The 24,567-nt window shown below is 35.3% G+C and overlaps 1 long non-coding RNA gene across 1 annotated transcript in view; it reads right to left on the bottom strand.

Annotated features, from left to right (window-relative positions):
* Positions 1–24,567, bottom strand: part of LOC141386128 (uncharacterized) — a 70,897-nt gene that overhangs the window by 31,453 nt on the left and 14,877 nt on the right. The window contains exon 2 of the long non-coding RNA XR_012407266.1: positions 21,187–21,279. This is a non-coding gene — a long non-coding RNA (uncharacterized lncRNA). The remainder of the gene's footprint in view (positions 1–21,186; positions 21,280–24,567) is intronic.

The raw sequence follows: 24,567 nt of genomic DNA, 5'->3' as shown, positions 1-24,567 counted from the left end.
CTTTCTTCTTTCTAAAGAGTAAGAGAAGTGAAGGAGGCAGAAATAAAGTAGCTTGTCAGATTTCACGACTTTGGCTAAAAGGACTTGCACTGACACTAATTTACAAACTGGATATTGCTCTGATTTCAGTGTAGGCAGCTGCATTATTCATGCAACACTCTCTTCGATTCAGTGTTTACTGTTCTTTTTTCCCCCCCTTTCTTTTTTTTAGCTTGTGGATTTATGTCTTAACCTCCAGCACTTACTTGTGATACATTATATTCATTACAATTACTAATGGAGCCTGGGAGAAGAGCATGGGACACATTTGTAGTCATGGCATATAATGCTGTTGTCATAGTGTGCCGTGGATTGCAGATTTGGATGGAAGCAGTTAGTGGTGGATCTGGTAGGCTAATTGTATTTCTCTTCTAGCAAATCATTGAGACTGAGCCCTTTCACGCCCTTCTTTTCTGACAGCAAGATATTATCGTGCCGTTAAGCTAAGGATAAACATTAGCACAGGCTCACTGGGAAAAAAAAATAGATAAAATACAGTCAGAGCTTCTTTCTGCCTTAAGCTCTGTAATGCACAGGTAGCGAGAGACCGTCAAAGAACATCATTCTCAACAGCTGGAAACATATGGTAGGCGAATCGGGACGGAACAATAATTTGAATATTCATTGAGCTGCACAGTGAGGGAACGTGTTAATTTAGTAGACATATATCATGAAGGTCAATATTTTAACTGCTCAAAATTAAACAGCAAGACAAAAAATTTGTTTTTCATATTGAAGATTAAAACAACATTTATAGTATGGCAAGTCCTTAAGACATGATAAATCTGTTACAATAATCAATTGTTCCATGCATGAAAAGATTATCATTTATATTGCACAAACCTAATCCGTACTGTGTACTTTGTAATAAATAGCTATTTATGCAACATCCCCACAGATTCTGCATAAACTCAGTTAGATAATAATATCACTGCCTGGTATTGCACACTTCTTATTTCATTTTTTTTTTTAAATATTAATTTATAATACATTGTAGACAAATTCTGCAAAAAAAAAAAAAAAAAAAAAAAAAAAGCCATTTCCCAGCAAACTAAACTAACTAAATGATTACTGCACCCCTGATAAAATGGAGTGAATTGAGACTCTAGCGGCACTGTACTGTATATAGCACATATTTCCAACAAAAACAGAGTAATAGACTCGGATGCACTTTTACACTCGGATACACTCACCGGCCACTTTATTAGGTACATCTGTTCAACTGCTCGTTGATGCATATTTCTCAGCCAATCACATGGCAGCAACTCAATGCATTTATGCATGTAAACATGCTGCAGTTCTAACTGAGCATCAGAATGGGGAGGAAACATGATTTAAGTGACATGAACGTGGCATGGTTGTTGGTGCCATATCTACATGCACAACCATTACAGAGAATAGAAAAAAAGTCCAGTGGCAGTTCTGTGAGTGCAAATGCATTGTTGATGCCAAAGGTCAGAGGAGAATGGCCAGACTGGTTCCAGCGGATAGAAAGGCAACAGTAACTCAAATAACCGAGGTATGCAGAAGAGCATCTCTGAACACAACACGTCAAACCTTGAGGTGGATGGGCTACAGCTGCAAAAGACCACAGTGGGTGCCACTCCTGTCAGCTAAAAACAGGAAACTAAGGTGACAGGAAGATCGAAAAAACGGTACCTGGTCTGATGAGTCTCGATTTCTGCTGTGACATTCGGATGGTAGGATCAGAATTTGGCATCAACAACTTGAAAACTTGGATCCATCTCACCTTGTATCAACAGTTCAGTCTAGTGGTGGTGTTGTATTGGTGTGGGGGATATTTTCTGGGCACACTTTTGGCCCATTAGTACCAATTGAGCATTGTGTCAACGGCACAGCCAAACTGTGTAATGTTGCGGACCATGTGCATCCCTTTCTGACCCTATTGTACCCATCTTCTTATGGCTACTTTTAGCAGGAAAACGTGCCATGTCATAAAGCATGAATCATTTCAGACTGGTTTCTTGAACGTGACAATGAGTTCACTGTACTCAAATGGCCTTAACAGTCACCAGAGCTCAATCCAAAAGAGCACCTTTTGGGATGTGATGGATTGAGACATTTGCATCGACGATGTGCAACCGACAAATCTGCAGCAACTGCGTGATGCTATCATGTCAATATGGACCAAAATCTTTGAGGAACAATTCCAGTACCTAGTTGAATTTAAGTCACGAAGGATTAAGGTAGTTCTGAAGGTGAAAGTGGGTCCAACCCAGTACTAGTGAGGTGTAACTAAATAAAGTGGTCTGGGAGTGTGTATGTGAATATGAGTGCCAGTGCTTATGCCAACATAGGTTCATTTTGAAAACATACCCCTATATACATTTCTGGAGGTTGCGAATTATGTAGCCAGAGGAACGTTTGGATGCATTCCGTCTTTTAAACGAATGTTACAGGCTGGTATGATGCCATTCCTCTTTGCGCCTACCAGCTGACCGCTTATGTGTGGATGACTTTTTACTGCTGTTACAAGTTTGTCAAGTGGCTCATTGTGTACCTCAATGGATTTGAGAGGCAGAGCGGAGTTTGAGTCCAGCAAAGAACAATTCCAGAAAGCAAGTAAAATAAAACAAAAGCCAAAGAAAGTTAAACAAGTAAATAATCAAGCTGCCGCAAGGGTTTTTCTTTATTTGGACTGCTTTTAAAAACATTGTCGGTTGGGTTTTAGGGAAGTAGATGGGCGCTGGTCAATAGCTGCTTTTTTTTAAAAACACTATCGGTTGGGTTTAGGGAAGGGTGTGGGTGGCATTATCAGTCAGTCAGTCAGTGAGTCACAGTCAGTCGACAACAGCCTCTGGTAGATTTACGCAAGAAGGGCAAGCACAAATAGCACTTACGAGAAAAATTTCAGATCTCGAAAATCATACACAGCGGCCTCTGCTGGATTTGCAAAAGATGGCATATATGGCACTTTCCAGAAATGTATATAGTGGTAAGTAATCAGAATAAGCATGATTTATGCACACCAAGTATACTGTGAATGACTAAAAGTGACAATATGCACGCATTAACGCTGATAAAAATATAAGACCTGTATACTTTGGGCTTTGGAGCAGGGGTCTCTGACATTTTCATGATCCCTCCTTGGGTAAAGAGATACTGTGAGTACTGTTAGGTATTGGCCTGGCATTTAATAAATCTAGTACTAATGCAGTTTTTGCATTGCCAAGTGACCGATCTCATTTGTGTTTTTTTATTATTATTATTATTTACTACTTTTTAACATGAGGCAAAATTAAACATAAGTTGAACTTTAGTTTTGGTGATTTATACATTTTCATTTTATCCATAAAATTACCATGAGATCCAAAATAATTGGCAGACCTCATGCAGAACTGCCACAGACTCCCTGTTGAAGACCCGTACTTTAGAGCTTTCAAATCACCCGCAGCATGATTATCTCAACGGATCACACCCCTGATTACTCTAAGTCTGGACTCATTAGTGCATTTGCAAACAACCACAAGAACTTTGTGATAATTTGCTGTGACAGTCATAATAGTGTGAAATTGTTAGCATTTGTGCATACGATAACGATACTATCCAAGAACAACTTTAATATAATGAATTCATATGTATCTGTCAATTTAAGCGATAGTTAACCCAAAAATTCTCTCATTTACATACCCCTTTACTTGTCACACAATTATTCGAGTTTCTTGATATAATTTGAAGAATGTTGAAAACGTGATTATTGACTTCCCTAGTAGGAAAAACAACTACTTTGTATTTCAACACTGTTCAAAATATCTTCTTTTCTGTTCAGCATAAAAAAAACATGACCATAAAAGTTTGTAACCACTTGACGGCCAGTTATTTATTTGGAATTTAATTTAATAACATTTCTGTGTGGAGTTTGCATGTTCTCCCCATGTTCACGTGGGTTTTCTCCGGGTGCTCCGATTTTCCTCACAACTCCAAAGACATTCACTACAGGTGAATTTGGTAAATTAAATTGGTCATAGTGTATGTGTGAGAATGAGTGTGTATAGGTGTTTTCCAGTGATGGGTTGCAGCTGGAAGGGCATCCGTAGCATAAAACATATGCCTGATAAGTTGGTGGTTTATTCCCCTGCGGTGACCCCTGATTAATAAAGGGACTAAGCCGAAAAGAAAATGAATAATAGAATGAACATTTTTTTGTGGGTGAACAATCCCTTTAACACAAGCTATTTTTATATGGAACACAATAGAAAAAATCTTCACAGAGATGTTTTCCATAACACATGGAAACACAACATGAGATGCATGTCCATTGCATTTGTAAGGAAAATCATATAAATTAAGTAAACATCGATCTCAAATTTATATAAATTTTTGGACTAACAATTACGTGCATTTTATACTCTCAGTTGCTTAAGATTCCAAGGGTAATTACATAAAATCACATCAAACTACAAAGGCATATCGCAAAAAAATTGGTAAACTGACAGCAGAACCATGAACAAATAACTAATTAATGTTTTATTTTTTGAAATATGTTGCAAAAAAAGGCTTACAGGGTACAAGACAGAAATCATGTGGACAGCATTGCAACCATTTGAACTTTCCTTGCGCAAGATAATGACACTGTAGTCCTTATCAAATGCATATACACAGAGCCAATCAGCCACATCCCTCCTGCCAGACCTACCCATCAAATTTCAGAGAGAAAGAAATAGAAGAGACCCGGGAGAGACCCATTCTCATTTACACCGAGGCTCATCTCCATGTCTGTATGCTTATTAACACTTCTGGTTGTGGCGTGTCAAACATCTCTCTCCCATACAGACAACCCAAGCCTGACTGCTCTAATGTGTGAATGACACCTGAATCACCAAAAAGGTCAAGACCGCCAGTGAGCCTACACTTAGCAATTTTTTTAGTGATTGGTTTCTGAGTCTCCTGAAGAGTAACAGAATGAGGGTTTCTGCACATTTTAGGTCACTATGATGTTGGCAATGTGGAAAACACATCCACAAGAGAGTGGCAGAATACAAGCAAAAAGAAGCAAAAATAAGATCCTTTCTCTTTTCTTTTCTTTTTTATATTATATGTATATTTTATGATATAATTTTTTATATTACAGTATTTGCATAAAAAAACAGAATCCATGAAAATTAAAATGAAAAACAGAAGTTGCGCAAAATATTACATTTTATAAGCCACTATTATTGTTTAATTTATTAATTGCAAAAATGGTCATAATAATTATAGATAATTATAGTTTTATTAAGTCAGTAAAACTGAACGCATAAAAATTAAACATACAGAAAATCATAGTAAACGTCTACTGTTAGGAATTTCATATAATTTTTCATTATTCACTATTATAAATACAAATGATAATTAAATAAATTCATCTATATATATATATATACACACACACACACACACGCACGCACACGCACACACGCACACACAAACAAACAAACAAACAAACAAAATACAACCAGGTAAAAAATGGCCAGAGATTAAGTGGAATATGATCAAATATCATTTTCTTTCAAAATCTGTTCAATTTAGCCAATCATAATATAAAAAAATTAAATGCTAGAAATAATATAAAAAAAGTCTAAAGTGGACAAGTAAAAGAGTGAAACAAGTGCTTTAAATTTGTTTGAGTTTGCAAGGCCAAAAGAGGCCATAGTTAAGTGGATAAAAACGTACAAACTGACGCTGGACCACTTTTTGGTAAAACCGGTAAGAGAACATCTTTAAAAATGGTTTGCTTTTTAGAAAAAAAAACACACACACACACACACGCACACGCACACGCCACACACACACACACACACACACACACACACACACACACACAAGCACAAAAATAGCATTGAGTCCTTGAGGCTGCATTTAGTCCTTTTATTCCAGTTTACAAGATGCTAACCTTGCCTGGAGCATGCTCTGAGGTATCAAACACAAGGATATCTAAAGTACCCACTTTCTTGCGAAAAAGGTGAGATCTGAGATTTTCACTCTGTTAAGATAAAGGGCAGGAGTAACAAGCTATTCAATCAGTAATCGGAAAGTCAAAGTACACCTAAATGCAGACACCAAGTCAAACTGCAATGAAACTTGCTGTTTTAATGCTATACAACTCATTTCTCATCACTCTGGGTAAATATTAACTGCTATTACAGTATGATACCACGATAAAAACATTTATGAATGGATTGTATAGCAAACAGTTCAAAAGGTGAAGGAGAAAATAGTTCCCCACACTACTGTACAGTCATGCTGGTTCTATAACATTTAACTTCAGCATAGTATATGAAAAAAAAAAAAAAGTTTACAATTTTTTTAGTTTTATAAACCTACCTCTCGGTAGCATGATGGGAAAAAACAACTAAATTACAGACACATTTCTACAGACAACCTCACTAGAAAATCCATCTTGAGCTGCTAGCTGTGTCTTGGAGCAGTAACAATCCCACCTACCGGTTGATCTTACTTACCAGCTTAAGGTGAGAAAGCTGGATTTCGGAACATGGACAGTGGTGAACCACACGATGACATGACTGCACTGGTTTGGACCAACTAATTACCTGTTACTGCATCAACCCTTAAGCTTTACTTTACAACAAAAAATGTAGCCTTTAGATTTAATAAATAAAATTATTGCAACTTTTTACAACTTCCGCCCACAACTAACTGAAATGTTTTGTTGATTAAATTCTCATCTAATCGGGGTTTGATTAAATTCATAACTCTTAACTCCACTTACAGAAGCAGCTTCTTAACCAGTGACTGGCAAAGGCCCACTGTCACACCTAGAGACACAGTAAGAAAAAAAATTTGAGAGAGAGAAAGAGATAGTGAGGAAGGAAAGTCTTTTATTGTCTCCCCTGTAGCTCATTAGGCTTCTAGCTGTCCTGGAGGAGCAGCCACCGTTGACAGGGAAAATAAAGAGCGGTTTACAGGGCGCACGAAGGGAAAGGGGAAAAAACAGGCCAACCTTGCCGCTCATTATCTGCAATTCACCTTCAGCCTTAACATTTTTTTCTTAATTAAAGACGAATTGAAGTGCAGGGGGGAAATAGCCGACAATAAGCTGCAAAGAATCCAAATGACTTAAATAGCGGATAGTTTGGTGAACAAAAGGCAAGAGGAAGAAGAAGGAAAAAAAAATCATTCTAACTCGTTTAAGGTAGAGTCTCCTTACTTTATTAGATACTAATCTAATAAACATTCATGTCACTATTGCAAAAATATATCATTGATATCTTTTTCTTTTTTTTTAAGAGTGTAGAAAAAGCAACTTTTGGTGCTGCTACCAAAAGAAATTTGAAATGGATTTTATTCCATACTACTGAGCACAGCAGAGCCACCGCCCCAGCAGTTGAGACTCAGTCTGTGTTGTCAGGTAAGCGGGCGAGTGCCCAGCACTTCTAATGCTCCATAAACGCACACAAGAACTGCATACCCCCCCCCCCCTCATCAGACCGACAGGCCGCGAGAGCTTTGAGCCGTGACCTGCAATTGTCCACAGGAAACCTTCACAAAGCGCGCCGCTCTTTCCACGCTTAGGTGGCTGTTAATGCCATGGTGTGGAGTGTCAGACTGGACGGGTGATGACTTCTCTGTATCAGTCGTCATGCAGAAGTCTGCCGCTATCAGTCTGCAAAAGTACATGTGCTATTGTTACAAGCTGCAACAAGTTTGGAAACTTTGAAGCTCAACTTTCCAATTAAATCTGGCAGTTTGGGACAGAAAAATGTAAAAATAAATAAATAAATAAAACAATAACGTGGCAGGATGATGGGTGTAATTGGTCACACTTAAATGAGCATCCAATAGCTGTGCCAATCAGAACAATTCAGTGAACATTCCATTATTATGGAAGCAATCACAACTCATTGGCACAGAGTTCCTTTCATTCCAATAAATGGCTATTCAGGTAGCTTCCGTGCTTCGTCAGTGCAAGCTGATGGCATATATTTTTGCCATTAATGCCTTGGACGTCCACAGCCGCCCTGGCTACAATCAAGGATTTCTGGAGAGAGGTGATGACACGCTGTAATTTAGTGCTCTTTGTTTCAAACAAGAGGCCTCTTGGCCCTTTATAGACAGACAAAATGAAAGCTCCGTCAAAGCTGCCAGCTCGTGTTTCCTTGTCTCCAGTGAAATGAGTTTTAGAGAGGCTTTCATAGAAGTCAGAAAGACGAATGTAATTAGGACGGCGGAGAAGTGGCAGAAGTTGCGTGTCTCCCGATGTTATTAAACATGCCCTCTTGTGAATGTACAGCCACCTGTGCATGCGAGCAAGAGAGAGCGTGAAAAAAAAAGACACGTGCTCACCTAATTCAAAGTTATATGTACAATAAATTTATTGTTCCAAATAAGTTAACAGATTAGTCCGCCTCAACCCCAGAGGTCCTTTTCCTTTGCAGCCGAGGTTCGCAAATCTCACAGGAGTAGTGAGAAACTAAATTGTCTTTAGCATCTACACAGCCTGCAGACAGTCTTCTAACAAACGCAGGATGTGTCAAGTGTATTGCTAATGGTTAGGAGGGGCATTAAAAAAAGGGGGGCAAATGATGATAAAACAGACACTTTCAAAAGAAGAGCAAAGAAAGAGAGAGACGCACGGAGAACAAACGAAAGAGAAGCACAGCGAATGTCTTATAAAGGGCATTTATGATGGATGAGGCTATATTTTAAAAGGGCACGCTCATTTCATTGATAATCTTTAGTTCTGATCAATATTATAAAACAGTGCAGATGGGCAAAAAATAGAGCAAGATGTTTTCCATAAACACACGTTTGCCCTTGTGAGCGTTCTTCAAAAAACTTCAGAGCAATTAACTTTTATGGTGTCATTTAAGCACAGAGGATCTTGTGAATAAAATATGATGTAAAATTGTATTTGTGAGATGAATAATGAAACAGGAGAACTAACATCGGCCCTGACTGGCAGAGGTGTCTGCGGTGTAACAGCAGCTCTTTGTAATCATATATTTCCATACATCTTGTTGATCTAATATTTGCCTCACTTTGACCATCTGAACCAGATAGGAAACGAGCGACAAGACAATGACATTCATGTTCGCCAATACTGCTGATTTCAAGCAATACACACAAGCTAAAGGTTTTACACATCTCACATCATATGCAGCTTTCCAAATGAGAAGTTTTTATTTACAGAAATGCATGAACAGAAAAAAACAATCATCACTTTTCCTCATTATAATTCAGTGGCTGACAAGATGAGCTATCTCTGCTCCGCCAACATTAGTTTCAGTGTTGGGAATGGCTGGTTTACCCGTCATATATTTGTGTCTGTATTGATGGACTGATATTTGTTGTTTGACATATTGATGACAAGATGTCTCTGAAAGAGTATATAATATTGTTTACAAATCACTAAATAACAGACACAAAAAACAGACATTAGACAAACACATCTACTTGCATATTAAACTATGATTGCACTGTTATAAAAATACACCAGTAAAGCTTAAAAATTAGGGATGCACAATATATCGACAGGCATATCAATATCTTTAAGCCGATAGATTATGTAATTGTAAAGAACTGCTTACCTTGCACATGCGTGGGTCGAACTTTTACAAACTTGACAAATTTATGCCGCATTTTCTACAGTAATACTAACTGTATTTAGCTTGTATTCGCTTGTATGGTGGCTCTAAACTGTCAAAACATCTCTTAAAACACTTTTTTGGACATTACATATTTATAGGTTTCCCAGAGATGGGTTACAGCTGGATGGGAATTAGCTGCGTAAAACATGTGCTGGAAAGGTTGGCGGTTCATTCCGCTGTGGCGACCCTGGAATAATAAAGGAGCTAAGGAAGAAGGAAATGAATGAATGACATATGTGTATACATGTACATTACTGTAACACGTTTTATTCACAAGCATTTGAGCTGGTATTAGTTCTTAATTCTGTCATTTTAATTTTATTAAAAAAAAGGCTATTTACCTGTTTGTTAACCAAATCCCATTTTGTTATTTAACCTTTTAACGTATTTTTATGTAACAGTCAAGTTGCATGTTCATTTGCTGCGTGATGAAAAGGAAATAATTTATTTTTGGCATGTTAATTTATGTAAAATCATGAATATAGGTCTATATAATCACCTTGCAATTTTAAAGTAATTGCTTTTGCTTTGAGTAAGCTATTTACTTCATAAGATCAGTTCAAACTTTTATGTTTAGTTAAGTTTATGTTAATTTTTTTTATCAATTTTTGAAATATTTATATTTATCAGCTATAGAGTGTTAGTTATTGGCCTCCAAATCTTAAGAGTTATCGGTTATCGATATCGGTAAAAAAAAAAAATTATATCGGTGCATCCCTATTAAGTATAAAGCAATTCTATTTTTAAAGTTTTTTTTAAAGATATTGATCTTAACTAAATAAAATAAATACATATCAAACATGATACAGTTTTTTATTTGCATCTCAATGTATTAAATTATTAGGTAAATAAACAGCACATTAATGCAAAACCATTAAGACAGCTTTTAAAAGCCAAACTATGGGTGTGCTCCGAATTGAAATGCTAAGCTCATTTTTGATTCCTTTAGTCCGCTGATGCTTATCAAACTTCTGAATGTCCTCTCGTGCCCTCTCCTGGAGCCTGGAGGAACAGACTCTCATCTAATACGAAAACCTTATTCCAAACCATGGGTGATGTGCTCTTATTGCAGAAAAGGCTGTGGGTATTACGACAGGTAAAGAGTGTGTGAATAAGTCTCTGTGGACATGTAAGGTTTGCTTCTGTCACCACCATGACTGGAGAGAGGCCTTCACCACTGCGTCTCCACTTATTAGGAGACGCAGACACCTGACCTGCTAGAGAAAGGTTACATCCACCTCAGCATGTAAACTGCATGAAGGCATGTCTAATGTAGATTGTGCACTCACATTCAATCACATTCATGCATACTAAGATGAACCCATGAATATATATATATACACTCAATAATCCTGGCTGCTTAACAGCTCACTGCAGACACAATTCAAATTCTGCAACTTGATTTAAATTGTAAAATTAAGATTCAACCAAATTCAATTAAATCCAAAGAAGATACGTTCACATATAAAAAAAAAAATTAACAAATTTTGGGGTTTTAAATAATTGAGGCAAAATAAACATCATGACAAAATAAATGATATTACGGCTTCATAATAAGGTTTACGATAGGGTTTCATTAGTTAATGTATTTACTAACATGAACTAATTAAAAACAATTCTTGTATAACATTTATTAATCAAAGTCCAAAATTAAGTAATGCATTATTAACATCCAATGTATTTGTATTAAATGCAATGTTCATTGTTTGTTTGTGTTAGTAAATACATAAAAAGTATTATAATTATACATTAATAATAATCAATAATTATACATCAATAATTATACATTTATTCTATTTTCTGTCCTTTTTTACGTCACTAATCAAATAAATACAGTAAATTTGTGATCTCTAGCCATATTTTATTTGTAAGCAAGAAAGCAAGTAGGTAAACAAGCAACTAAACAAACAAGGATATTAATTAAATAATTTACTGCTGAACTAAAGGATGCTCTTTGTAACTAGATGTTCTGAGTTTCTATTCTATTCTATTCTATTCTATTCTATTCTATTCTATTCTATTCTATTCTATTCTATTCTATTATATTATATTATACTATATTCTATCCTATTCTATTCTATAAATTAATTATGCATAATATTGCTTTCACAGGCATGCACATTTTTTTTCCTTCAACTGTTATTTTTTTTAAAAGCACACATTGTCTTTTCTGTCTATTGAAAAATAACAACACTGTGTTACTAAATAGGAGTAAAACATGTTAAAAAGCACTATTGATCTATTAACAAAACAAATGATTATCTTTATAATGTAATTAATGGCAGTATTTATTTGGAGATACATAAAACTTGTAATAAAGAATACAACACTGATTTTGCAATTTATTAAAATACAGTGATGTGTTGGCGCCAATAGCCTAGTGGTTAGTGCATCGACACATAGCACCGAGATGCTCAAGCGACCAGAGTTTGATTCTTGGTTTGAGGTCCTTAGCTGATCCTTTCCCTATCTCTGCTCTCCACACTTACCTGTCTGTACATCTCCACTGTTCTATCAAGTGTAAAAACCCCTAAAAAACAATTATATATTAAAAAGAAAATACAGTGATGTTATCATAGTTTTAAAAACAAAAATCAGCAATTATCATTCCATGAACAAATTCCTACTGCATTTGAAATATTCAGAAACCGTTTGTGATATTATGATCAGATGTTTTCTTGCAGGTTATATTTATGATAATAATAATAATAATAATAATAATAATAATAATAATCTATAAAAATGTAAAAACAGATTTCAATCTGTGGCACCAAATTGCTGTACTGCTTGCTCAAAATAAGAAAACTCAAAATTGAACAATGACCCATTTTTATATCAGCTACCTGCAAAGACCTAGCGAACAAATCCTGAAAAACAATTTATTTGCCATAACACAACCTAATCTGTTTTTTTACAAGCATAACAATGCCCAATTTAGTTATTTGATAAACGGGCAACTCAATAAAAGGAATGACCTGCATGCAAATAGCTGTCAATGACACATCACGGTCTCACAATCAGAGTTGCTTTCGTCTCGGCCTGTTGACCCGCGACACAATCAGCGGCTCGCACACATGAGAGATGCCGCACTTGTTTACCTCCCTGGTGACAAGTCACTTATTTCCGACATCAAGAGCGAGATGCTCCTGTCTGACACCTTATGGGACTGAAGCTGCCCAGGGCCCTCTTGATAAAAAAGGACAAGCAAGTCATTTATAGAAACAGTGTTTCATCTCTTCTTCAGTCTCTCACACACCTTTTTTCCTTTAAATGAGCTGTCACATAAACCGCTGCTGCATTTGCTCGAACTTTCCCATGCAGCGAAACATCGACTACAAAAGACTAGAAAAAAAACAAAAGCATAATAATAAAACAAAAATAAAACAATGCACTCGAGATTCATTTCAACTTCATCTGTGTCACTCGTGGTCGACGGTGATTTCCAACACACCCAATTAGTCTTACTAAATATAGCAGGCAGGCTGTGTGTGCGTGTGTGTGTAGGAGTACATGAGAGAGTGTGCCATGATGATGGTTACCATTGGGGGAGGTAGTTAAGGAGCGTGTTTGGGAATACACATCTCCTGGACTGCCAACATACTAGAGATTTAGAGCTGGGATAACAAGACAGAGAAGATATGGTCCACGGGCTACAGTCTTCCGCCACTTATTACCACCTACCACATGCGTCAAAAAGAAGAGTCAAGCGAAAAATGTCTCCTCGTTCCCACTTATCATAATTATCTGCGCTTAAATGTAAATTTACAAGCTACCGCTGATATTTAACAAGGTCTTGATTCCCCTCTGATTATTTCAGTAAATACAGTAGAATGTATGGAATCGAGTACATTTCAGCAAATATAAAGCATCAGCACTGCTTTGTTCATCTGAAATGCTTTAATAATACTTAAACATATAAGTTTTCACCTTCACATAGGATGCATTGGATCAAGTATTTTTATTTAATCACACTCAAACCTGTCTGTACAATAAACATGCAATAATACACAAGGCTACCGCTCTCATCTGAACACACTGCGCTGTCTTTAGAGCTGCCACTCATGCATAATGCATATTACACCAGACCTTTCCCCTGCACACAGGAGCATGCTGTAGGTTTTACGAGAAGTCTGTAAAAACCAGCCTATGGTCACCTTTTGTCAACAACCCTATTCGGTTTATTTGGCCTGTTTCACACCCTGTGACCTTTGCTGTAATGGAACCTTGTTTAATGTTGTGTCAGCAAAGTTCTTAAACAGTGACTTGCTGCTTTTAGATTCACCTGCACAACCCCTAAAGGCTTGAACTGTGGGTCACATAATATTCTGAGGATGCCAGCAGAGGTTGAGCAAAGACTCCACTGCAGTATCAGGGCTGTTTCACACAGCAAGCCTAGGGCATTTTGTTCGAGGAGGCAAGGTAAGGAATGCGGCCTCAAAATTCAAATATGAAAAATAAAATATATTAAAATAAAAATTATTAAATGAAATTAAATGAAATCAATTTATTATTTAATTAAAGCCATACTGAAATTATTCAAACTTGTTAATGTAAATTACGGTTTGCACGGTATTGGAAAAATGTGACATTGCGATATATTTTATACTGTATATTTTCTCTGCAATATACAGTTGAAGTCAGAATTATTAGCCCATCTGAATTATTAGGAAACGTCATTTGGATGTTTATTAAAAAATAAATAAATAAATCAAAGAGGGGCAAATAATTCTGACTTAAACTATTGTGATATATTATGTAATATATTGCAATATAATATCACCAGATGACTTAAATAACTCTTTTTGCAAAGACTTTAGATTGATTGGTATGATTTTATAGAGTTAAAATATAGATATGTTTTCATGTAATTTATTATATACATATAACAAACATAATACAGTTATAAATAAACACAATGGAGCAAATATTAAAGTTAAATAAACTGTAATTTATGTTTTTTTCTGAGTAGAGTCAGTATTCGTTTACAGAAAATTAAAGAATCAAATGTAAATTAACAATGCACAGTCTTCTACATATAAATTGTTCAATAAAATTAAACTTCTTTATGCTCTAAAAAAATGCTTTAAAATCTCTTAAAATGCTTACCTAGTCACAGGCCTTAAAAACACATGCAGATAATTCATTTTCACTCTATTGTGCTTAAATTCTGCAGTTTCCACTAATCGCATGTCTCTTGACCCGTGGTTCCTGGTCATCTATACTCCAAACTCAACACTGAATATCTTGCGATGTGGCTTTTGCGGACACGCACACATTGCCATCTCAATGTTCAAACAATATATTGTGCAGCCCTAATGTAAAGTATGTTCTATTAGTTTCAGAAACTGCATAAATGTGAAGTATGGCTAAATTTGAGTATTTGTAAAAAAGCTAATAGCCATTTAAAGTGTGCTAACAGCTATATAAAGAGTGATCAATAAAAATTAAGAATTACTTGTAATTAAAAAAATAACACATGGTAATTAAATGACACAAATAACTGTAAACAGATTAAATATTTTAGATACAACAATTCTATTCAAATTGTTTATTTATATCAAGCTTTTACAATGTAGATTGCGTCAAAGCAGCTTAACAAAGAAGTTCCAGTAAATCGAAACTGTGTCAGTCCTCCATGGACATATTTTTTAACCGTTACTGAACGATTGAATGAATGAATGAATGAATGAATAAATGAATGAATGAATGAATGAATGAATGAAATGTAAACATACAGTAGTTTGAAGTCTATGCTGTAACAGACTTTGTTGATTTTTTTTATTATCATTTTAATCTATTTCTCCACTACCAACTAGAAAAGAGGCTTAGTATTGATATACTTTTCAGGCCTCAGAATCTGTAATCTGCTAAAATGCATTTAAAAAACCTTTAAAGTTTTCTAAACACCGATAACGGAGCCGTTTTAACACGCTGAACTTCCCAAAAAAAAAAAAATACTTCTTCAAAAACTTACAGAAAGAGTCTCTCCAGAGGTGAAACTTGGAGAGCTCCATCAAAAGCAGAGCTATGATGCAAGTCTCTGGAGCCTGTTTGTTAAATGCCTGAACAGTGAGGCAAAGATGGCTCTCTCCAGCATCGGTCCATCCTGACGGGCGCTGTGGGAGCAAAGAATGGTGCTGCGGTGCGGATCCGCCTGCACTGCCATAAGACTTGTAAAACAGGTCTGATCAGGCCCTACTCTCCATCTCAACTCTCACGGCTTGACTGGCATGACACGGGAGGAGGCTGCTCAAAGGGTAGAACGTGTGTTCTTGTCAGGCCGTTCCGGTTTTCATGCGGGTATTTCCTAGCAATAAGAGGAAGAGGAAGAGGCGTTGATGCCATGCTTGCCGAGTGCATATTCAATTCGCCTTCATCTTCAGTGAAAGGTTTCATGATTTTGCTAAGCTGCAAACTGACAGGCGTGACCGGATTGATCCGTCACGCATGTAGAAACTCAAGATGCCGAGACTGCGCAAGATCAATTGCAGCGAGAAGGGAAAAAAATTAAGAGAGAAAACGTTGAAGCAGCTCAATACATACATTCCTTTATACAAAAGACTGCAAGGTGTGGTGGCAATATGCAACATTATTCTAAAACTCTAAAAGAAAGGAAAAAGAAAACAGAAACATTCACAACACAAAAACTTTAGGGCAATGCAAAAAACAACAACAAAACTATAATTGTAAGTATTGCATCCATTCTGCCACAAATACAATTGAAGCCAAAACTATTCGTTGCTTTTTTTTCCTTTGAAATATTTGCCAAATGTTCTTTAACAGAGCAAGGAATTTTTCATAGTATTTGCTATAATACTTTTTTTCTGGAGAAAGTTTTATTTGTTTTGTTTTATTTAGACAAGAAAAAAATCAGTTTGAATTTTTTTTAAATAATTCAGACAAAATTACTTTTTCGATTGTCTTCAGGACAAACCACTGTCATGCAATGACTTTCCTAAATACCCTAATTTGCATAGTTAATCTAATTAGCATAGTTTAGCTGTTAAATTACACTTTAACGCTAAGGATGTAACGATTCACCTGACTCATGATTCGATGCAATTTACAATACTAATCTTAATATGATTTAGTCTCAATTTTTAACAAAACTATTTGAAAAAAATGTAGAGCCCTTTCATTCTTTTTCTTAAATGCTGCAATTTTTTATTTTTTTTGCAAAATAATACATTTTTAACCATGACTAAATTCATTCATTCATTTTCTTTCCAGCTTAGTCCCTTTATTAATCTGTGGTTGCCACAGCTGAATGAACTGCCAGCTTATCCAGCATATGTTTTACGCAGCGGATGCTCTTCCAGCTGCAACCCAACACTGGGAAACACACTCTTGCACACACTCACATACACTATGGCCAATTTAGCTTATTTAATTAACCTGTACAGCAAGTCTTTGGTTGGTGGGGGAAACCAGAGCACCCATGTGAACATGGGGAGAACATGCAAACTCCACACAGAAATGCCAACTGATGCAGCTGATAACTGCGCCCATAACCAAATTGCTATCTTAAAAACATTCCAAAAAAAAAAAAAAGAAAAAAAAAAGAATTATAACGTGCTGGGATTTTACATTTTTACAGTTTTCTGGCATAAGCTGAGGTCTATGCACATTTATAATGTCTCCTGCTGAAAAAAAAAACGTTTTCATTGGGGATTAAGATGGCAAGGTGTGGAGAGGTAAACCAGAGAGCAGTGTGTACAAAGGTAGTCAATAGGCCCTTTGCTCCAGGCAAGTGTCCCCTGGCAAAAAAAAATATATATTATAAAATTACTAATTATGCAGTAGGATAGAAACAGAAGTTGAACAAGATTATGAAGATGAATAATTAATATTACTTGTATAATTAATTAGTATCAGCAGTGTTGGGCAGTAGGGTCACTACAAGCAGTGACGCTACTAGCTTAACTACATTTCTCAGTAGCGTGGCGGTAGTGTTGCTACTTTCTAAACCAAATAGCTTTTCAGTAGCAAAACTATTTTATTAGTCAAGTAGCGCAGTAGTGTCCACACAATACATTTACAGATCGCTGATCAATAAGTGACAGCATCGACATTTACAGAGCTGTGAGGCTGGTGTCTAGCCTATGAAAGTAAATCCATATGATGGCGAGAATGACGATTTCTTCTTCTTTCTAATTTACGGTGTTCGACAACAAAGTTTTTGGTGCGTCTGCCACCTCTGGTGAAACTTGCTTGATGGAAAAATGACTGAGGGAGGAGTTATATTTGAAGCAGGATTCCCCGTGACCATACCTCAAGAAGTATGTTACAATGCAATAACAAAAATATTTTTGTGTATTATATATATTTATGTGTATATATATATATATATGTGTATACACACACTATAATGCTTATTCTAAAATATTTACCTTTACTATAAATGACTATAGTATTTTAAATGTGTAACACCTGGTTTTATTGGATTTTTTGTTTTAGCTGTTATATACCATAATGTGTTTCTGTTTAGTACAGCATATTATACAGTAAATAACTGAACTATTCTGCCTCATACGTTTCATTGACAGTTTTATTGATCACTAAGATATCATTGACTTGGATTTAAGTTGCTTCGATTTAAAAATTTAAACTGTAAAAATAGCTTAGATGTAGCTAAGCTACTTTTGCCATGTAGCTTTTAGCTTAGCTTGCTACATTTCCCAGGGGGTAGTTTTTAGTGTAGTTCAGTTACATTTTAAGTAGAGTAGCTAATAGCTTAGCTCACTACATTTTTCAAGTAGCTTGCACAACACTGAGTATTAGTGTGATACACTTACAAAGAGATAATCCTCAACATTTTTAAATATTCAATAGGCAGATGGTTAAAATATGCTTAAACTAAATTGAAAAGGAGAGGGTAAAAATAATCTAATACCTGGTTCTGTAACAGAACAACTTTCTCTTTTAAGTCTAAAAAACATCTTCACACTTTGGCCATGAAAACACTGATGCACCGTGAGATCGTCGAAGCAAGCGGAGATGTAAATCATCCAGTCTGCTTGGTTTGGTTTATTAATAGTTTTTTTGCAAATAGACGTCTGCGACAGTAGTTATTCTCTGTTATTGTTATTATTATTGTTATTCTCTGAATTGTTAAATCCCTGCTCACAGCTGAATACTAGTATCTTGAAAAATATGTAGTAAAATTGTATTTACTGTCATCATGGAAAAGATAAAATGAATCAGTAACCAGAAATTAGCTAATGGAACTATTATGTTTAGAAATGTGTTGATTTTTTTTTTCTTTCTGCTAAACTGAAATTGAGGGAAAAATATACAGGGGGCTAATAATTCAGGAGAGCTAATAATTCTGACTTTAAGTCTGTGAACAAGAATTGAACTAAATGCAAGATACAAAAAAAGGTAAAACAGCTCCTGAAAAGTCCAGCACAGTCAAATTTGACAGAAAAACTACTATTAAATGAGAGACAAATTACTGCACAAGAGGGACATTTAGCAACTCCCATCACAGCTTGTGCTAATGCAAATTGGCAGGTAAACAAGTGCTATTGGACTCGGCAGATAAGTATTTTTCAATCAACCTCACAATTTTTTCCCCCACAAACAATCATTCCAGTAAACTGTGAATGCCCTTTGTGGGTGAAATCAGGTGCTATTTCTCTCTCTATTTAATTATTGCGAGCTGTAATAAGCAAGAATGACAGACCAGGTGCAATAACAATAACCTAACCAAGGTAACAATATGAATAATCCATCGGTACTGAAAAAAGCCAATAAGCATTTACTGAAGCGTGTTGCCACCATCGCATTTGCTGATGAAAGTGTTCAAACTACAAGCCTCATTTTACTTTGCTTATTCTTTTATATGCGCGCACACACACACACACACACACACACACACACACACACACACACACACACACACACACACACCATTCTGATTGTTGGCCTGCTTTCATAATAACCAGATAACATACAGTACAAAAGCTCTAACGCTTATGATGATATAACGCAATGGAACAAAATGATCCTGAATATGACTGGCACAGAGTATTGGTGATCAAACACCTCACACCATGTGCCAATGAGTTAGTGGACAAATCCTTAACCCCAGAAAAACAGGATGGTAAGCCAAGCATGGCTTTCTACTGGTTGCGCACTAAAGCCCAGTCCTAAGAGCGAGCAGGAGGGAGTTGAGCTCTCCTCCTGCTCTTCTGGCACAAGGGCACGTTGATACATCACGATTCCTGGGTCGCCGCCCATCCGAGATGAGCATTTATCTTTAGACAACATTATTGGCTAATTCAAACAACTGCTGCTATGACAGCACCCGCCGCTAAGATATATCTGGGGTGAGGAAACCTAATAAAAAAATAATGAAAAATAGAAGAAATGTATTTATTCAGTGTCATCCTCAAATTAGTTTTGGATATATCATGCACATGATTCTGAGTAAACATTGGAGTAAATGTTATAAATCAGAAGTGGTCTGTTGTGTTTAATAGGAAGCTTGTGTTCTAGCTTACATTATAAATCTGTTCGCAATTGTTTTGGAATAAACATGTTCTTCTTACCATGTACAGCACTGCAACAATGATGGTGTGCTCATGTTAGAGACACTGATATTGCATATTGCCCAGTTTGCCAAGCAAACTATTATTTTCATTTTATGGACCAAAACTTTTTTTTTTTTTTTTGTCTAAGCAATTGTCAAATCAATTGTTTTAATAATAAAAAAAATCTGTATACATTTTTTTATTAAAAATGATGCTAGCATTGTAAATATTAATGAAAAAAGCATTAAAGATGCATATAGAATATAAAAGCACCTCACATATTAGACAACAATTCATTTGAAATCATTTGTCACTATTCAAAAAAGACAAAGATAAGGTTGAATGACTTTCTGTGTCCTTTTTGCAAGTGCAAAATGTGGAATCCTAAATCTATGAAGCAAATTGAATTAACAAAGCACTGTGTATGCCCTTCTGTGATTCCTGCTGTGAAAATTAACTGCAGAATCAAATGGAAGGTTTCTGCGTTCAATTAAAATCAATGTCCCTTCCCTGAAGTTGCAGCTTGCTGGCAAAGTGTCCTTGTGTCCATTAGGGTCTGATTAGGGGAGGCGTGTAATAAGCAATCCTTCCACTTGCTGCAGAAATTATGAAGCAAATGGAGCAGAAGCAGAGGAAAATGAGAAAGCCAGCTTTTCTTTTCTTCTTTCAACCATAAGTGTTTATGAGCATGTACATGCACTACACTTGCCCTCAAGACACAAAAAGCCATACAGCAGCACTCTGCTTAGTGTAAAGATGACTGCACATGAACAAGGTGGAAAAAAGTCAATAAAAACAGCTGAAAAGGGGATGCACACGCATGGCAAAAATCAATTAAAATTGAGAAATTGGGTCATGTGGAAAAGTTGTAAAACATTTCAGAACCAGTCTATATCAATCCTCAATTTATACAAAAAAAAATGAAGAAGAAGACGCAAAAATATGTGTGGAAAGCTATGAAAAAAAGGGAAGAAAAATAGGAATGTGACCCCCAACTTACTCGCGTTCAGAGCAGCAGCACATTCTGAGATGGATGAAAACTGCAGCGCGATGAGATTTTCTGTATATGTCACAGCACATCAGATAAACCTGGAAATCTGTATATTAAAAAAAAAAGTAAAACCAAATTGAGAAAAATTTGTGATTCATCATAAGATGCATAATTCTACAATTATCAACAAAAATATTTGAACAAGCATTGCAGATGACACACTTTGTTCAACAGTTTACTGGTCAGTTCATTGGATTTGATTTGTAGGTTATAATAGTATTCCGTTTAATTACAAACCCAGTATTGCTGCAACAAATCTGTCATTTCCATAAATATAATTAACTTGGGCACCAATTATGAGTGCCTAAATGCTGCTGTAATATGCTTGGAAAGCTAGAAGAAAAGTCAAAATTTGCACTTTGATTTGCTTACTAAGTGATGCTGAACAGTGCAAAAGATTGTCTATGTTTGTCCGAGATTTTTTTGAAAGGGAAAATATTTTATTTTGTTAAGATTTGTCAAGTAGACAAGTAGCCTAATTAAAACACCAGTTACAAAATAACTCGGCAAGCAGTGAAATTTCAACATTATAAGAAAGGACAATAATATAAGTAGCTGCTCATGCAGCCTTGTTTGTGTGTGTTTGCATGTGTATTTGCGTGTGTGTGTTTGTGTACGTGTGCCCAAACCAAATGTGTGCATACAAATGTACAAAATCATATGGTGACAAAAATGCAAAATGATGGGTTTTTATTTATAAAATAAGTTAAGCAACAATACTGTGACCAAAATTGCTGTTTTTAGGTCAATATCAGCAAACCTCAAATGTGATTTTATACAAGTTCAATAAAAGTATGTAATATTAAGTAGACATATGCCGATTTTCAATAATTCAATATCATGATAATGGATAAGTTGGCGGTACATTCCACTGTGGCGACCCCAAATTAATAAAGGGACCAAGCCGAAAAAAATAATAATATATGAACATGCATAATGAATATTAATATTGTGGCCATTTCATAATACTATGAATAATTATTTATTATTCAAACTTTCAGTGTTTTTAAGAATATCTAGATTGTATTTGCAGTGGTGTTCATAACTGCCACATAGCTCAAACATTAACATTAATCTGGCCTATTGCTTAAATATTTACTAAATATTATGTTATAAGTCTATTGTACAATTGCACTGTGCAATAAGGCTCCAGTAGTTAACATTAATTAAACTAACCTCACCACAAAAACTACAAAAGCTTTTGTTAATCTTGGTTGATGTTAATGTCTGAATTCCTAATACATTCAAATCAAAGTCACAATCTGTTTACAAGTCATAAACTTTTTATTAAATATGGTTAACATCTAATAAAATTCAGTTGTGTTTTTAAAACTTGTAAAACATAGTAATTGTAATGAAACTAGCTTTTTCCTCACTGTTAATTTTAATGCATTAACTGACCTAATGAGACTTTATTGTAAAGTGTTACCTGTTGTACTTTAGCATCCTTCTGCATTTTAATTTGGTTGAAATGTTTACTCTGACCATGTACAGATAATAAAGAAAGACTTTTTCTTTGTTATAATACCAATTAATATAGGCTTTTTTGCAGCTTAGGTCAAAAATACAGACATAAAAGCTTCAGTAATTATTTGCAACGAAAATTTTATACTAGCAGAGGCCTATACTGTAAGAAACTGATATTTTATACATATTGACAGATGAATGACATCTCATAACAGTTACGCACTAATCTCGCGATGCAAATTAATTTGAGCTACAATAAACAGTAAATGCCAGTGTAATTGCATCTAAATGTCACCTCAGATGCAGCTTCTGTCTTCTCAACATTGTATTTCATTGAAACTCATTTCATTTTATTATAATAACCCTTTGGTGTTTTTTTTTTTTTTTTTTTTGTAATGAAATTATTGATGAGATGTTTAAAAGTCTAGAAAGACGTATTATTTATGAAACATCCTCCATAACGTAAATAAATGCACTGGACATCAATTAATAAGGCTAAATGATATAAATGTATTAATTCAAGTCAGAACTGAAGAACACTGATAAGTAAATGGTTTCAGAAATTACAATTTGCAGTGTTTCATACAGAAGCTACTCTTAAATCTTCTCTGTGACCAAATTTGAATTTTCCACTGTGCATGCTACTGTTTCAGGCAGTGAAGCAAACTGTAGGAAAATAAGAGACTAATGAATAATGCAATGAGATCTATATTCAAGTTCTTGTATAAGTTTCATCTATGCAAACAGAAAATTAACCATTGTTTATTTAACTGCTGACCAACTGTATGTTTTCACTGTGGTTTGATTTCTTGCATTAAACTCTTAAAATATACTGTTAAATATAAAGGTAACTATCACAACCATACACTTATGACTACAATTGCACTGACAATTGCAACTTACAATCACCAGAAGATGGCAGCATACTTCACATTTTGTTGTCCTACTCCTATGAACGAACAGTACTGTCAATTACTACTTTTGTTCTCTAGTTTATTTAGTCTTAAAAGAACACAGACTACCACTGCCTTCAATGAAGTAAAAATTGCACTGATCACATCTGATGCAAGTACATCCTGTCCTTTTTCCAGACCACATGGATACTTCACACCATATATGTATGAAGTCTGACTCCACAACTGCTAATCTTTACCTGCTTTATTGAGGAACTGAACCTCTTCAAATCCACAATGACCACTTTTCTAATTGTAGATTATTACTGTCTGTAGATTTTCATGTAGATTATTACTGTCTGTAGATTTTCAGGAGTTACAGATGGTTTCTTTTAGTAGATGAAAATAACTTGGGATTTCTTCCAAGGTTCTGAAAGTGTTCAGCCACGGTTGCTCTCTAAAGCATGATACAGATGAGATGATCTTCAAATTTTAAGTAATTCTAAAGTCTTTAGAAACCACAGCGGATTGTAATAAATAATAAAAGAGTCGCTTTATGCTGTCCTAATGGTATACAAGCAGGTCTCTGTAAACACCCATTCCATGACATTTTTGTTGCTGCCATATATAAAAGCTTGCATCATCTGGTTGGTGAAGCTTTGAAAAAAAAAATATGACATTGAAGATTTTCTAACATTTTTCTTAACTATTGCCTATCAAGAGTTTAAGGTGTTTGGATTAGAGAGGCTCTGACTTGATCAGGAACAAGAAATTAACTTAACAAATAGAACATATTTGAGGATATTGTGAACACAAAAATAAGGTTGACTTTAATGATACTATTCATACAGATGATATAAAACGATGTAAACCAAAGTGGCTGTTATAACAGACAGGAAAACAACTTAATTTTATAAGCCTTTCCTTTTTTTCCTATTGTTTTTATGTCATGGTTTTTCACCTTCAAAGTTAGA

The sequence above is a fragment of the Danio rerio genome, chromosome 1, assembly GCF_049306965.1.
Source record: "Danio rerio strain Tuebingen ecotype United States chromosome 1, GRCz12tu, whole genome shotgun sequence".
NCBI lineage: Eukaryota > Metazoa > Chordata > Actinopteri > Cypriniformes > Danionidae > Danio > Danio rerio.
Note: the sequence above shows the minus strand (reverse complement) of the source record. Positions and strands in the feature narration are given on the sequence as shown.